Here is a 15,866-nt window from a genome sequence, read left to right as displayed (position 1 = left end):
CCCGCCGCGCACGAGTCCCTTAAAGAAGGAGCGGGAGGGGCGGCGGCGAAGTCCTCCGAGCGGAGGCCAGTGTCGGCCGCAAGAAAACGAAGGGAGGCGCGGGGAGCGCCGGCGCCCCGTAGTCGGCAGGATTCGAACCTGCGCGGGGAGACCCCAATGGATTTCTAGTCCATCGCCTTAACCACTCGGCCACGACTACTGCTGCTGCGGGCTGCGGCGCCGAGGCCTATGTAGCGGCGCGGGCACGTGTCCGGGCGGGGCGGCGGGAGGCTCCCGAGCCCCGAGCGCGCTCCGAGCCCCGGCCCCGCCGCCCGCCGCCCGCCGCCCGCCGCCCCGGAGAGCGCCCCGGAGAGCGCCCGAGCCCTTCTCCGCCTCCATCCGGAAGACTCGGGGTTGGTGCAGTCGGGCTTGCTCGGCGGGGCCGGCGCGGGGGCACAGCGCGCTCGCGGTCCCCCGGGTCCCCCAGGTCCCCGAGGTCGCCGAGGTCCCCGAGCCGCCAGCCCCGCCCCGCCGTGCACCTGCCGCGGCGCGCGGGACCCCCCGTTCCGTGGACGCGGCGCTCGGACGCTCCCGCGACCCGGGTCACAGCTCCCGAGGCCCCAGTCCCGGCGGCGTGCGGCGGGATGCGCGCGCTGCCCCCCTGGGAAGCCCCCTGGGGTGGCCCCTGAGACGCCCGCCTGGGATGGCCCCCTGGGGTGCCTCCTGGGATGCCCCCCCTGAGATGCCCCCCTGGGATGCCCCTGGGGTGCCCCCTGAGGTGCCCCCTGAGATGATGCCCCCCTGCGATGGCCACCTGGGGTGCCCCCCTGGGATGCCCCCCTGAGATGCTCCCCTGGGGTGCCCCCCTGGGGTGCGTCCTGGGATGTTCCCCCTGGGATGCCCCCCTTGGGATGCCCCCCTCGGGATGCCCCCCTGGGGTACCCCCCTGAGATGCCCACCTGGGATGGCTCCCTGGGGTGCCTCCTGGGATGTCACCCCCCCCCGGGGTTGCCCCCCCTGGGATGGCCCCCTGGGATGCCCCCCCCCACCGAGATGGCCCACTGGGATGCCTCCTGGGATGCCCCCCCCCGAGATGCCCCCCTGGGATGGCCCCCTGAGATGCCCCCTGGGGTGCCCCCTGGGATGCCCCCCTGGGATGCTCCCCTGGGATGCCCCTAGCCACCTGGGATGCTGCGCCCCGGCCTCCGAGCTGTAGACCCCAAAGCGGCCGGCACCCTCGGAAACCCCAGCAGTAGTTAGGCCAAGCAATGCAGCCGCTTCCCTGACCCGGCCTGCGGTGTGTTCGCAAGGTCTCTCCGGGGCCCAGGGCACCCGCTGCAGCCCACCGGTTACATTTTTATGGATTTTGGGAGCCCCTTGTTAAAGGCGACCTCGAATTAAGTTACAAACACTCACCACTGAACTAATGACCTTAAAAAGCAAAAGGACTGCCTCTCTCTGTGTCTCTCATGAATAAATAAACTCTTTTAAAATTCAAAAAAAAAAAAAAAAAAAGCAAAAGGAACACTCAAAATTCACCCTGGTCTAGCTACCTGGCCGCATTTTATTATAATGTATGGGGTCGAGGTCAGTTCAAGCTGTTGTGTCTGGGACACTATATGTACCAGGGCTTGTTAGGTGAACGTCTTCTTAACTTCCCACTCATGGATGTCACTTGGGTACGTTGGGATCCGCTGGCCCGGGTGATCTTACGCCGGGAGACTGCGAATGCTCCGGAACCTGGCTTCTTCCCCACTGGGGCAGGCCGTTGGGCATCTCTCAGCAGCCGCTCGTGGTGCCGCTGTCGGGCCCACCTTGACTGTTCCCCGCAAGGCCACGCTCCTCTGACCTGTAGGGCGGCTCTGGTTATTTTATGCTCCCAGCAGCTTTGTCTTAGCCGTAAGAATCCTATCTGATTTTCTCCTTAACTTTTCAAAAGTTTATTTTCCCCCCTCCAAGGTGCCTTGCGAGGTGATTGTACTTGGAACCGGCCTGTGGCAGAGACAGGAATAAGCCCTTGGGGCGGGCTCCAGGGGGAGGAGCGCGTACTTGCCATCCAGTCTAAGAGGCCTGAACGAATGCTTTGATTCTTCTCTAGAAATGAGGACATCTTAGGTGGTGTGGCTAGTAGTTGAGACACTTTTTCAGCCCGTGGTAGAGGATTTGCATGAAGGACTGAAAACTTAAAAGTGGAAATGCTTGTAGCTCTGGTTTGTTTGCGTGACTATTAGAAGGTATTGGGGCTTCTTTCCTTCTTCTTCTACTCCCATCCTCATTTTAACAAAATCCCACGTAGAGATAGATCACCCAGGGGTCGGGGCTTAGAGAATCTCGCTTGCAGCGCACTCAACGCTTGGTTGGGTCTCTTGACGTGAGTGGTGGTGTCTTTCCGGTTTGCCTTAGGGAGAGAAAACAAATTCAGTGTCTACGAGGCGAAATGTCCCATGTCACGTATGTGTGTGGCTGTGTGATAAGCTGTAAAATGATAGATAGTGGACTATTAAGAACCTCTGGGTGTCAGGAGCGATGCCAGGTGGGCTTCAGTGGACTGTCAACTGCATTAATGCAAATCGTATTAGAGGATCAAAAAAAAAAAGCAAAAAAAAAAAAGCCATCATATATTCCTTTGGAATTAATTTCCTTTTTTTTTTTTTTTTGGAATTTCCTTTCTGTTTTCCAAAGTGAGGAACCTAACTTATTGTCTCTGTAGTTGTTAATGTGTGTAGACAGTGACGTAAATTCCTTGTCCTCCTAAGTCTTTCACGGTTTTGGAAGGCGTGCCTGGGGTCAGGTGTTTCATAAAGGAGAAGAGCCAAGAGTGTGCAGGTGATACAATGATCAGACGTGGGAAAAGGAGCACGCCGTGCGTTATTGCATCGCTTAGCATTCTACGGAAGTGTTTTAGGGAAAAGGTGTCCGGAATAAGAAAACAGGGCCCTGTTGGCTTTTCCGAGGAGCTGAGGAAAGCTCTGAGCCGGGTTCGTGCTCGCACCGTTCTCAGGGAGCTGGGGGCGCGCTCCAGCTGGGTCTGCGACCGCGGCTCCGGCCAACCCCTGGGGTTACAAGGTGTTTTATGATCCTCCCGCTGTTCCCAGAATGAATCGCAAGGCCTCTTTAAATTCCCGTGTACTTGGGTTTAGCTTTCCCAGCCCTGCTTTCCTCCCACACACCCCAGACCGCGGGCAGGGCCGCTGCTGGGAGAGGAGGCGCCCTCCCAGAGCAATCGCCGGCCCCCCAGCAGCCCACGCTGTGGAAGAAACACAAGAGGCCCAGACCGCTCCGGGCCTTTTAAGTGGCCCCTCAGTTAGGCCTCGATGTCGTGTAGGTAAATTCAGTCCAGAACACGCAGAATCTTTATTGGAATTTGTGCATTCATCTCTCACAGCTGCGGAGAGTTTAGACTAATCACAACCCTCCCTGGGACACTATCATCTTCGTAATTTGAAAAAGGATCAGGAGCCTGCAGGCTTGGAACGTCTTGAGAAAACACTGGCCCCGAAATACATCATCGCACGTGGGGGACCCCACTTGCAGCATCATCGCAGAGCGCTTAAGAATGCCGAAATCAAGTCTTCCTCTGGCCTGATTTCAAATGGCCCGAGAGATCGGGGAGCGGCCTTTTTTTTTTTTTTTTTTTTTTACTGCAAAACAGATTCTTTCCTCCTCCATCAGCCCCGTTGCTGTCAACGTGTCCGCTGGTAGGTGCCAGAAATGAGCACGGCGTCCTGGTGATAGCGCGGCAGCCGCGGGGCCCTGGGGACCCTGGGGACCCTGCTGGGGTGTGTCCCGACCCCCAGACACGTTCGGCGGCGCCCCCTCCTCGGCCCTCCCGGCCTCACTGCATCTCTCCTCAGCGGCCTGGGTGAAAGCTGCCGCCTTCGGCCAGACCTTCTCCTGCTGCGGGGCCCCGGATGCTATTTTTCATTTGGCCCCACGTGTCTGTGGGGCGGAGCGGGGTTCGAAGTGGGTGTTGGGGGAGTGGCCTCTGAGGGCCTGGTGAACTGCACTCCCTTGCTCCACAGGCTGTCTTCACAGGTACACCCCGGGTGTGTGGCCCAGCTTTTGCCCCCATAGGTGTTTGCTGAGCCTTGCCCCATAGCTGCTTGCTGAGCCTCGGCCCCCGCATAGGAGTTTGCTGAGCCTCGCCTCCCATAGGTGTTTGCTGAGCCTTGGCGTAGCAACCCCCGGACAGGTGGGCCTGTGGGGGCAAATGCTACCGCGAGTGGCTCCAGCCCATCAGCCCTCTGTGGCCCGGTCGTCCGGCATCTCTTGGAGGCCTGAGCATCAGGAGGCGCCTCTTGACCGTCAGGCATCGTGAGCGCAGCTCTCTCCCCCTCCTCCTTGTCTCATATCAATCTTTGCCTCATGGTCTTCGACCTTCGGAAACTCAATCCTCACTTGAGACGAAGAAGGAAGGCTCGGTCGGAGAACTGCGTGGGATGGGGAGCAGGGATCACAGCAGGCGGCCGGAAGGCAACAGGGAGGCCCGAGGGCGGGCCGAGGTGCATCGTGGCCTGGCCATGGGGTTCTCGCCCAGCAGCCTTCCGTCCGCCGCCGCTCCCCGGCCCCGCAGCCCTATTGCCTGTTTGGGGGGAGCCGGGGTTGTAAGCAGACCAGCCCACTCGGTCTTCTCGGTCACCCCGCCACATGTCAGCCAGCCCGTGGCTTTACAAAAAGATGCTTTTGGATTTCTGAAAATCCAGAAGCTCTCCACCTCCACAAAAAACAAACTCGTGGGAGGCCCTGAGGATAAAGCCAACGGAGCTCTCTCCCTCGCCGTGAGCTGCTGGAGGAATACTTGCAGGCTGCAAAGGACTCTAGTGATTGTGTATAAAACTCTTCCATTCTACAGAAGGAGCAATCGAGGCAAGAGAATCGGAGCAATATGGAAACTCTAGGAGTATTGAGAGATTTTCACTGCGACCGTTATACCGTCTCATTTCATTATCATCCCGGTTCTTCTGGGTAAGCCTCTTTCTGGTGGCCTTGACATCGATGATACGAGTTTAATATGAAATCGCCACATTTTGGAGCCCGTTCATGCCTGCATTGACATACCAATAAAAAATTTTAAAAACCGCTTATCCCTCACGTTCTTTATCTGTGATTGTGCCGCTGTACCGTCCTCACCCCCCTATAGTTCGGTGCTTACGTCTAGACCTCCTGTTACGCATGAGGCCCGGGCTCTTTGAAGGACGGGGACTGCAACCGACACGTGCCTGTTTCTGCTGCAGGGCCTCGGAAGGGATGGAGAAGAGTGGCTTCTGAGGACATCTAAGCCGAAATCCTGTTATCACAGTACTTTGGGGGGTCAGGGAATACTCGCCGGGGTCTAATGGTTAAGGCTGATTCTCTGACCTGTGACTTGAAGCCTGTAGAAATGGTAAGCTCTTTCCTTCCCTGATTCTCCTTTCTTACTAACGGGGGCACAGAGTGGTCATTTCAAGCCGTGGAAGCTCTCGGCTGACAGAGAATGAGTCTTGGTGAGCTTGCAGGGAGGTCTCTGAGCTGGGGGGGGGCGGTGAGGAGGGTCATACCCGAGCATGAGCTCTGGGGGGGGCAAGGCCTGGCCTCGCCTCTGCACCCTGAGGGCTGGCACGTGCCAGGCATGTGAGTGAAGGGACAGATTCCTTCCATAGTAGGAGGAGCATATTTTCTGGCTTATGTTTTTTCCCCCCTGAAACGAGCTCAGACTCCACGTGAGCAGGGTCCGTTAGATACTGATCGTTATCGGCAGAGCCGTGGTGATGGCTCCGTTGGTTTCCTTTTGCCTGCTCGGCCGTGGGCACTAAAATATCTTTTTTTTTCTCTCTTTTCACTTGTAGTGTTTAATTTTTTTTATTTTATTGGAGTTCAATTTGCCAATATATAGCATAACACCCAGTGCTCACCTGCATCGTGGATCCCACCAGCCTCTGAGCCAAGCCAGAACCTGTTCCCTGTTCTCCAACACAGTTCGCTCTGGAATGGGTCTGGATGGCCCCTGAAGCCTCGTGCGATGGACCTCTCCTCTACCTTGAGATTGAGCTGACACTTCGTCCGAACCCCAGACCCTTGCCCAGGGCTGCAGTAGTTTGCTGGGGCTGCTGATCATAAGTTGCCACTAACTCGGTGGCTTAAAACCACAAACACTCTCAGTTATGGAGGCCAGAAGCCTGCAGTCTAGTTGTGGGCAGATCATACTCCTTCTGAAGGTTCCGAGGAATAATCTGTTCCTTGCCTCTTTGCACTTGTTGTGGCCATTAGCTCTCCCTGGCTTGCGGCCTCATCATGCTAATCTGTCTCCGTCTTCATGTCGCCTTCTCCTCTGTGTGTCTTCTCTTGTGCATCATTTTTTTTTAAGAGAGGGGGCAGGGGAGGGGGCCGATGGAGAGGTAGAGAATCTTAAACAGGCTCCACATCTGGTGAGGAACCCAGTGTGGGGCTGGATCTAAAGACCCTGAGATGATGACCTGAGCTGAGATCAAGAGTCCGCTGCCTAACTGACTGAGCCACCCAGGTGCTCCTCTTGCGTGTCGACATTAAAGGAGACATGTGATCGCCTCTAGGGCCCTCGCAGGGCTCCTCCTTTCAAGATCCTTAACTGCGTTACATCGGCAAAGACCCCTTTTCCAAACAAGGTAACATTCATAGCTTCCAGGGACATGTGATTGCCTCTAGGGCCCTCCCAGTTAATCCAGGATGAGCTCCTCATTTCAAGATCCTTAACTGCGTTACATCTGCAAAGACCCCTTTTCCAAATAAGGTAACATTCATAGCTTCCAGGGACTTGACATGATCATCTTTTTTTTTTTTTTTTTTTAAGGGTCCTTTCTTAGCTTACCACAAGGACCCTGACAAACTCTTGGCCCATGCGGGCCCCTTGTTTTTTTTTTTTTTTTTTTTTGGTTACGGCTAAGGTTATGCTTCAACATGAGTGAGTCTTTCTGGAATCAAAGTCTGTCACCACTTGACTATGAGTATCTCCACGGCTCACGCATTCTTACTGCCTTTCCAGGCCTCCACGTCCAACCCCTTGGGTATAAGTGTCAGGCTGGATCAGATCCAAGCTTGCCTTTGAATGCTGTGATTTTTGCCTGGTGGACTCTTTTCCTATAAATAAGCCCCCGGTCAGGTCAGATCTCTGAGGCTGGGCCACACTGCACTGGTGTGTGTCCTCTTGTCAGCCAGGCCTGGAGGTGTCAGCGTGCCTCAGGGCAATGATCACGCTGGGGGTAGTAGTCTCATATTGATAATATAGCTTATCACACACCTACCATATTCGGAGCTCTTTATATAATCTATTATTATTTTTATTATTTTTATTTTTAGATTGTCACAGCTGATGAGCTCGGGACAGAGAGGCACTTGTCCACAGTCATACAGCATGGGTTTTGAAATTGGGTCTAACGGAAGAACTCATGTTCATCTTACCGTGTCATCCTAGGGTTTACATGTTTTCATTATTTATCTTAAGGTTATCCCTCCCCACTAAAAAAAACAAAAAACAAAGAAAAAACAAAACAAAAAAACAAAAACAAAAACAAAAAAACAAAACAACTGAGGCAAGGGGAGGGATTTGCTTTAATTTGATTTTCTAATTATTTATAAGGACTTGGCTGACAAATCTGCTCAATCAGACAACTTAATTCTTAAATCTTGTCTGTGGGGGATCTGTTCAATTCAGGGCCTCTGAGTGTATGTAAGTTCGTATGACGCTTGCCAGGTTGCATTATTCTGCTGTTATCACAACCCTCCACCGCGTGCAGAGTCCGTCTGTACTCTCTTAACATTCTCCAGCAGCCCTCCCGGGTACACAGAGATGAGCTGTGAGTGTGCAGGAGAATGCTAACAAGTTCAATCAGCTGGGAAAACCTTAAAAGTCCATTCCAAGGAAGAAGTTGTGCAATGATTTTGCACATTGGCCTCTGACAGAAATCCAGACCAATATCTATGCCCGGACTACGGTTACAGTTACATGAAAATTCTCTGAACCAACAGCAGTTTGTCACTTGGCCTTGCCAGCCGTGGTTCTGGATCCAGCTCCGTCATTGGGTTGAGTCTTGGACGAGACGCTGACACTTCTTGCCTTTCCGTCTCCTTATCTGTAAGTTGTGGCTAGTGAGTACCTGATGTGCTTCCATATAATAAACTAAAAGCAATCTTAAAAAAAAATTTAGGGTTTTGTGGGGCACCTGGGGGGCTCCAGGGTGGAGTGTCTGCCCTCGGCTCAGAGTGTGACCCCGGGGTCCCGGGATCAAGTCCTGCATTGGGCTCCCTGCAGGGAGCCTGCTTCTCCCTCTGCCTGTGTCTCTGCCTTTCTCTGTGTGTCTCATGAATAAATAAATAAAATCTTTAAAAAAATGTAATGTTTTTATACTGTAAAGGAAACAGTTTCAGGAAAGGCAGCGTGCCAAACGCGTGAACACGTGAAGGCGTTGGCAGCCCTATTTCCCCCCGTTTACCTGCTGAGGGTGGCGGGAACCTGAAGGTGTTGCTGATCTTCTCTTACCATCAGTTTCTTCATCCTTTAAAAAAAAGGGGGTCAGTGATAGAGTTCTTTACCTGGCAGGGATGTTGTGAGGGCTGCATGGGGGCCCGTGGTGGAGACGACACAGACGCAGAGCTACAGACAGCCCAGATGGCCTCTAAATTTTGAGCCCAAGAGGTAAAGAGCATCTTCACTGTCTGCTACGTCTCTGGCTTGTCTACTGCTTTCTCCCCATAGCCAGGGTGTATTTCGTAACAGACTGGACCAAGCAGAGGGGAGTTCCTTGTATTACTTTAAACAAACCTACCTGTGAGTGACTGCTCTGCTTGGGCCCTGGAGAGGGCGCGACCTGGAAATTAGGCCTGCTGATCAGACCCGGTAATGAGAAGGGGTCTTCAAAGAGTCGCCGTAGAGGGCGCGGAGAACAGGAGAAAGATGTCCGGTAGATGCAGAGTGATGTCCGGTAGATGCAGAGTGATGTCCAGTAGATGTAGAGTGATGTCCAATGCAGAGTGATGTCCAGTAGATGCAGAGTGATGTCCGGTACATGCAGAATGATGTCCGGTAGATGCAGAGTGATGTCCAGTAGATGCAGAGTGATGTCCGGTAGATGCAGAGTGATGTCCAGTAGATGTAGAGTGATGTCCAATGCAGAGTGATGTCCAGTAGATGCAGAGTGATGTCCGGTACATGCAGAATGATGTCCGGTAGATGCAGAGTGATGTCCAGTAGATGCAGAGTGATGTCCGGTAGATGCAGAGTGATGTCCAATGCAGAGTGATGTCTGGTAGATGCAGAGTGATGTCTGGTGTAGAGTCAGTGAGAGGAGACCGTGCGTTTGTTGCACACAACTCTTCCTGTTGAATCCAGCTGCTGCCGCCACCCAATTCAGCCTCCTACTGAGCCCCGCAGGTGTCCCCTGACCGGCTTCCCTGCCCCCAGGCGCTGTCTCTCCCATCAAACCACGATGCTCGTACTCCCGGCTCCTTCTCAGAGCCCAGGGCTTCATGCTCTTTGATCTCGGCTTACAGTAAGGAATATTTTATTTATTTTAGATCTTATTTATCTGAGAGAGCAAGAGAGAGTGGGTATGGGGTGGGAGGTGGGGCGAGGAGGAGCAGAGGGAGAGGGACAAGCAGAATCAGTGCTGAGCATGGAGCCCAAGACAGGGCTTAGCCCCACGACTCTGAGGTCATGGCCTGAGCCAAAATCAAGAGTCTGATGCTTACCCGACTGAGCCCCCTGGGCGCCCCAAGGAATATGTTTTGGGTGACAGCACAGTGTACCCCTACCTGTCATCTACCTAATCATCTCCTTATTTACGTATGTTACGCATCTAACGTGAGATAGAAGTTTCATGAAATTGTATTTTACCCTGTGTGAGATGCATGCTCGTATTTTCGATTCCAGTCTGCTGTGTTCTTTTATTTAAAAAAGTGCTAGTTGAAACCCACTTAAGTAGATTCTGTGACCTACTAGTAAGTAGTGGCCCACAGTGTGAGGTAGTCCGTTCTGAGGGCGTTTGCTCCGATTACGTCCTTGGTTTCTCACCAAGTCTCTGACGGCCTCGCATTGCCTGCCGCACGACGTCCAGGCACCCAGTTCCCCTTCGGATCCGGTTCCCGTTATCCCTGGCAGGAGGCGTTAGACCATAGGGGGGGCGTTGGGGTCAGATGGGCCACAGGTGAAGGTTGGCTGATGGCGCTTGTCAGTGCTGTGACCTTGAACAAGTCAACAATTTCTTATGCCCCTGCTCCCTTCCCTGCAGCGGGGAGTAACGGTGCCCACCTCGTGGGCTCTCATTAGGGCAGGTGAGAAGCGCATAGTACGTACTAGCGGTGTGGTGGTTCTGTCCAGCCTGGGCTCCAGTTTCTAACCTACTCCACCGTGAGTGGCTGTTTCCCAGAAGCGTAGGGCGTCTTCCTTCCCTGACCACACTGTCCTTTTTGAGAAGTCTTATCAATCTTTTATTATTCAGCGAAATTGAGACCACCACCCTCGTCCCCCCGACCCGCCAATGTATCTGCAGCCCTAGAAGTACATCATGCACTTTCTGTTCTTATCGCCTATCAGAGCTCTTCCTACTGAATTAATAATTAACATTATTAATATTATTAATTAATAATTAATTAATTAAGTCAGACTATACTTAGATTATTAATAATAATCAAGTATTATTATATAATAATTAATAATTAATTATATTATAATATAATTATATAATATAATATTAATTATATATTAATTAATAATTATTAATTATTATATTCAGAACCTGACTCCACAGCGTGCATTAAACAATAAGGAAAGTCATAATGGTCCGACCTCTAAATCCAGAGGTGCAGTGACCCCAGCAGGTTGGTGAGGAGGCGGTTGGTTCTCACGGTGAGATCCATGAGGATCGGGGATGTGTTCATCCCACGTGTACCTCCCCGCGACGCCCCCTCAAAACACCCAGCACCGATGCCCTCGTGAACGACCACTTATGTAAAATTGCCACTTGCTCTAGGAAGCTGAGATGGGTAGGGCTCGAGGTTTCCCAGTTAAAACAAAATATCTGATTCTGCGTGTCAAACTGAAAGTGTCTCGCCTACCTTACATTTTTAACTCCACCGGAAATAAAGTAAAAATGATCTTTGATTGACTTGAACTTTTCACACAAACGCAAATTGCCCATGGAAATAACCGGCTCGCGGCTGGTTTTCTATCTATGGTATCAGCACTGTTAAAGCTGGTCAGCCCCAGGACTGTCTGGTGGGCACCCGTGTACACGTGCTCTAATTCTTGGAACCATGCACGGTGGGGGAAATGAGTGAGCACAATAGATGGGCACCGTTCTAGAACGAATCCTGGCTCAAGGATATAGGGTGGTGGTTATGGGTAGCGGCTCCGTGCCTACACCTACTGAATTTAAACTCTATTTCTATAGAACCCATCTATTTACCGGCTGTGTTATTTAACCTGTTTAAGCTTAAGCGCTTCTATTCCTTTTCGGTGAACACGGGGGCTAACGAGACTACTTGCGCTCAGGACTATTATGAGGGTTCGGTGAGCTAATGCCTGTGAAGCACTTAAACCACATCTGGTGAGCATCTACTAGTGGAATGCGATGCATGCCCTACGTCCCAGCAATTCCGCTTCTAAGTACGAATCCAGTATATGAGTGCGTGTATTTACCAAAACACGTGCCCTAGAATGCTCACAGTTCTGGGATTTATAATAGCCCCAAACTGGAAGCTGCCCAAATGCCCATCCGCAGTGGGATGGATAAATAAATCGCAGTGTATATGCGTAATAGAATGTCATACAGCAACAAAAATGAATAAACTATACGCGCTTGCAAACACACGGGGCAATCTCACAAATGTAATATAGGATACAAGGAGCCCGATACAAAAGAGTAAATGCTGTGTGATTCGGTTCATATAAAGATCACAAGCAGGTAACACTAGGAAATAGGATGGTGGCTGCCCTCGTTGGGGAGAATGAATAGGATGAGGCAGGTTGCTGGCGGGGGGGGGCGGGGGTGCTGGACATGCTCTGTTCCCTATTGTTGTACTGACTGGGTGGGTGTGCTCAGTTTGTGACAGGTCACCAAGCTGGGTATTTGGGATTTATGTACTTCCCTGTACGTGCATTCTTTTTTTTTTTTTTAATATTTATTTGAGAGAGAGAGAGAGAACGAGCACAGGAGTGGTAGGGGGTAGGGCAGAGGGAGAGGGAGAAGCAGGCTCCCTGAAGAGCAGGGAGCCCAATGCAGGAGCTCCACCCCAGGACCCCTGGGCTCAAGGCAGATGCTTTACTGACTGAGCCACCCAGGTGCCCCTGTATGTACTTTATTTTAAAAAAGTTCTTGGGCAGCCTGGGTGGCTCAGTGGTTTAGCACTCGCCTTCGGCCCAGGGTGTGATCCTGGAGACCCAAAATCGAGTCCCATGTGGGGCTCCCTGCATGGAGCCTGCTCCTCCCTCTCCCTGTGTGTCTCTCTCTCTGTGTGTGTCTCTCAAGAATAAATAAATAAAATCTTAAAAAAAAAGTTCTTAAAAAGTACATGGTGAATCAAAAGTGCTTAATGCATGTTCAGTATTGTTATTCCTCGCCAGAAAGACCAGTGTTGAGTGCTGACTTTGTGGTTATAGCCTTAGGAGTCTTTTAAACTCTCTTTCTAAAAAAAAAAAAATAAAAAAAAAAATAAAAATAAATAAATAAATTCTCTCTTTCTAAAACAATAAACGGAGATCATGGTACTTGCCCTGAGGAAGTGTTAGGTGCTGTGGAGAACTGGTGAGATGATTTTTTTAAAACGGTAGCAAGAAAATAAAAATTAAAAATTAATGAATAAAATGGTAGCAGCCTCTTGAGCATCCAGCAGCAGCCTTGGAGCAGATTTTTATGATAAGAGGCAAAGTCACGTGAGAGCCTCCCTGGGTGGTGAACATGTGAGGCCAGCGGAGGTAGTATTACGAAGGGGTTTCTGTTTATGGTTTGAGAACGGAAGCCCCCGCACCATAGGCCTTGCTAGATAGAACTGGTCTTGAGCAGAGGTTGGGGATTTTCCCAACGATTCGTATGCCCAGGAGGTAGCCACCAAAGCCAGGGCACTGGTGAGCTAACAGAACTTTCTAGTTATTTCTCTCCTCTGGCATTTGGAACTGGGATTGACCCATTAGAACTGAAAAAGGCCCCAGGATGTTGGACCATGTCGGGATGGAGGAATGGGAAAGGCCTTAAGGAAGCAACTCTGACGCCCGCTGGTAAGGTAAGGTACGGATCTCAAGGAATTCACTTATCCTAAATGAAATAAATGAAACGCTATTTGTATTCTAAGTTAGTAGAATCACTAATCACTTGGATCCTCGTTCATGGCAGGAGCTCTAAATGACTAGCTGTCACCTGTTGGACACTTAACTCTTGTCCTGCACGGAGACTGATCTTTGTTCACCAAAATTTGTCCTCTCCTCCTTCCTAGACATGTGACGAGACTAGATTTCTCAGCATCCTTTGAGTTAGATGTGATTCTATAACTCATTTTTTTTAAAAAGGTTTTTTTTTATGTATTCATGAGAGACCCAGAAACGCAGGCAGAGGGAGAAGCAGGCCCCATGCAGGGAGCCCGATGTGGCACTCGATCCCGGGACCCCGGGGTCACGCCCTGGGCCCGAAGTACTCCCGCAGGAATTCTGATTTAATTAGCTGGGGGTAGGGTTCAGGGAATATGGTACTAACTGCCCCCAAGCCCCTCCCCAGGTGATTCCAATCTACAGACGGGATTGAAACCCACTGGATGGGAGGAATGTTTGCTGAGGGTCCTAGAATTCTGTTCCCTCCTTGGTGCCCTTCAGAGGAGGAGCTTATTCCTCTCCTAAACAACCTTGTCATCCTCTCTTATTAACCACTTACGGGTAATGCTTCCGGTGACCTGTCTGCACTGCTGGGAGTACTTGTCTTCCTAAACTTCATTTCAGCCAGAAACTTCTTTTTTTTTTTTTTTTTTTTTTTTTGACATCTTCTTGTTTGACATCTTGTTTTGGATGCTGAGCTTTGTCTTTGAACAAAATAATTCAAGATGGTGATGTGCGGAGAAGCTGCCTGCTGGCTTTCCCCAGAACCTGCCTTTAGGGACCGCGTATTGAACACCGAGCCTTAAACCCCGCAGCAACAGTCTAACCTGAGGCCTCAGCACTGAGACAGACAGACACTCTCCATTACGGAGATGGATGATGTAATAATTAAACTACTATTTTGTGCAATCGGTTTCACCTGAAGGTTCCTAAGCCTGAAGAACATCTGGTGGCAATTTGTAGTTAACACAACATTATTTTGCATTTATTAAGTGTTGATAATGCGCTAGGTGTTGTTACAGAGTAGAGTCTCTGTTCAGAGGTCAAATATGTCCCAAAAGAAAGGAGGTGAGGCTCATAAGAGTTTAGGACTTTTCCTAAAAAAAATCCGTCTATCTAGGTTAGTTGAAACTCCCTAACTTTGGCAAAGACTGCCATTTGTGTAAATTTTCTGCAGTTTGTAATGCGTTTTTACATAGATTATCTAATTTATAATTTAATCTTCAATCTAGCCTTGACCGCCTTGTGGTTTAGTCAGTGGAGAGCAACTGAAAACCTGACTCCACAGCGTGCATTAAACAATAAGGAAAGTCATAATGGTCCGACCTCTAAATCCAGAGGTGCGGTGACCCCAGCAGGTTGGTGAGGAGGCGGTTGGTTCTCTCCTTCCACTCCTCCATCCAGGGATCGGCTCCAGCCAAGGCTACTTTCCCTCACGGTGGCAAGAAGTCGGTCAGGAGCGCCCGCGGTTACCCGTTTCATTATCCATGTCTGGTGGAAAAGAAGAAAAATCTCTCCTCCAACCACGGAAGAGAAGTCATTGTCTCCCGATTCGTCGGTGTAGGACTGCGTCCGTGGCACAGGGAGCAGCGGCGGGAGGGGGCCCTACGGTGACTGGCTTGGGTGCTTGCACCAACTACCAGCCAGGAGGGCAGGGTTCCCACGACTGGCACCCCCCAGCCAGGAGCCAGTCTTGGGGTCGGGCGTGGAGTCCGTGGCTCTTGGGTCCCCTGGAGGGAGGAAATGAATGACCCGTCAGGGTTTGGAAATAAGCAGAAGGGAACGGATGCCGGTAGCACTCAGTGGGGTTTGGTGCAAGTATTTGGCGCCGGCGTACAGGGGAGAAACACTGGGGTTTATGGACGTTGGGTGCCTGCCCAGGTTAGGTGGTGGCCGCCCGGAGCCCTCGCGCTGGGGCTCTGTGGTCCACCCCATGGCGGCGCGGCCCAGGCCTCTGGGCACAGCAGAGTGGGCCTGCCCTGCTGCCCCCCTCCTCCCTCGACAGCTTCCCGTGCAGTTTGGGACCAGGAGGGCGTGTACTGGCCTCGTAGTGTCATTGCAGCCTGGCTAGTGCTGCTCTCAGCTGCAAATGCACGAGGTGCCGGCCAGGCCCAGCTGGGGTTGCAGGCAGGGAGCCCCAATAGGCACCCCCCACCACCCCCCTCCCGGCCCATGCTGCGGCTGCCCTGGCCCTTGAGGGTTTTATTATGATCGCGGGACCCACTTCAGCAGAACCGCCAGGGGATTGTGAGGATCAGGGCTTATTACTCATGAGTCCTGGAGGGTGCACAGCAACGCCAAAAGCAAGGGAGTGAGGTGGGGGAGAGGGAAAGAGAGAGAGAGAGAGAGAGAGAGAGAGAGAGAGGATGAACCTGGAATTTTGTTTTCTAGGGATTGAGGGCAGGATGTCTGCGATTTGCAAGTTCACTCTTCATTGGCTAATTTGAAGCGTAAGAGCAAGAACTGGGGGGCAGGGAGGGAGACGCAGGGCCCCTCAGGCGGTCAGTTAGTTGGGTTGCCAGGCTCCTGAAGCAGGGGGCGGCCCAATTCCTGGCCTGGCTGTTGGCCGGTAGCTGTG

At 51.8% G+C, this 15,866-nt stretch overlaps 1 non-coding gene across 1 annotated transcript; it reads right to left on the bottom strand.

Moving 5' to 3' along the window:
* Positions 1–117: 117 nt before the first annotated feature.
* TRNAS-AGA (transfer RNA serine (anticodon AGA)) lies at positions 118–199 on the bottom strand. Its single transcript has one exon. It is a non-coding gene; the product is annotated as a tRNA-Ser (tRNA).
* Between the last annotated feature and the right edge of the window lie 15,667 nt (positions 200–15,866).

This window comes from Canis aureus, chromosome 28, assembly GCF_053574225.1.
Source record: "Canis aureus isolate CA01 chromosome 28, VMU_Caureus_v.1.0, whole genome shotgun sequence".
In the NCBI taxonomy this organism is placed as follows: domain Eukaryota; kingdom Metazoa; phylum Chordata; class Mammalia; order Carnivora; family Canidae; genus Canis; species Canis aureus.
The sequence above is the reverse complement of the archived record's forward strand: the minus strand, read 5'-3'. Positions and strand labels throughout refer to the sequence as shown.